Source organism: Gavialis gangeticus, unplaced genomic scaffold (assembly GCF_001723915.1).
Source record: "Gavialis gangeticus isolate Ggan-Ray unplaced genomic scaffold, GavGan_comp1, whole genome shotgun sequence".
NCBI classification, from domain to species: Eukaryota; Metazoa; Chordata; order Crocodylia; family Gavialidae; genus Gavialis; species Gavialis gangeticus.
The window spans coordinates 7639866-7641021 of record NW_017729009.1 but is presented as its reverse complement, the minus strand read 5'-3'; the positions used below and the strand labels follow the sequence as shown (position 1 = coordinate 7641021).

Below are 1156 nucleotides of genomic sequence, written 5' to 3'. Positions count from 1 at the left end.
ATCTTTGGATGCATGACAAGGTATGGCTGGCCTTGCTGGCTGCAGTCTGGTATTGGCGGCTCATGTTCATCTTGGAGTCAATAATGACTCCAAGATCCTGTTCTGCCTCTGTGCTTTCAAGCAGGGAACTCCCCAGCCTGTGTGTGCGCTGTGGATCCCTTCTCCCAAGGTGGAGCACCCTGCATTTTTCTGCGTTGAACCCCATCCCATTCTCATCTGCCCACTTTTGTAGTCTGTCTAAATCTAGTTGCAGCCTCTCTATCCCTTCAAGTGTGTACACCTCGCCCCACATCTTTGTGTCATCAGCAAACTTGGACAGCGTGCTTTCCACCCCATCGTCCAAGTGGCTGATGAAGATGTTAAACAGTGCAGGCCCGAGGACCGAGCCCTGAGGTACCCCACTGCTCACATCTTGCCAGGTTGAGTACAACCCGTCCACCACTACACTCTGGGTGCGCCCCACCGGCCAATTTTTTACCCATCCAACTGTGCAGGCATCAGTGCCACAGTCGCCTAATTTATTGATGAGGATGGGGTGAGAGACAGTGTCAAAGGCCTTCTTAAAGTCTAGAAAGACTACGTCCATGGCGACACCATCATCCAAGGATTTAGTTACTTGGTCATAAAAGGCAATCAGGTTGGTCAGGCAGGACCTGCCTTTGATGAACCCGTGCTGATTGCCCCCAAGCCTGATCTCCCCTGCTGGCCCCCCACAGATGTGCTCCTTGATGACTCTCTCCAAGATCTTCCCGAGCACCGAGGCAAGGCTTACGGGCCTATAGTTACCTGGGTCATCCCTCCTCCCTTTCTTGAAAATTGGGACCACATTAGCCAGTTTCCAATCCCCCGGCATCTGGCCAGATGACCACGAATGCTAATATAGTCAGGCCAAGGGCTCTGCGATGACCCCTGCCAGCTCCCTCAACACCCTTGGGTGGAGGGCATCTGGTCCTGCAGATTTAAAAACTGGATTTCAGTTCAAGTCCTTGGCTATCACAGCAGCTCTCTATTACTATTGCACCTAGTCCTAGACTGATATTATGTCCAAAAAGGTTGCAGGCTGGCAAAGATGACATTGAAAAAGACCTTACAGCCTTCCAGATTGAACTGGAGGATCCAGTGGATTCTCAGGAAGCTGAGACTAAGGAAACTTGGC

At 51.4% G+C, this 1156-nt stretch overlaps 1 protein-coding gene across 1 annotated transcript in view; it reads left to right on the top strand.

Annotated features, from left to right (window-relative positions):
* PREX1 (phosphatidylinositol-3,4,5-trisphosphate dependent Rac exchange factor 1) overlaps positions 1-1156 on the top strand; it is a 165563-nt gene that overhangs the window by 50593 nt on the left and 113814 nt on the right. The window lies entirely within an intron of this gene.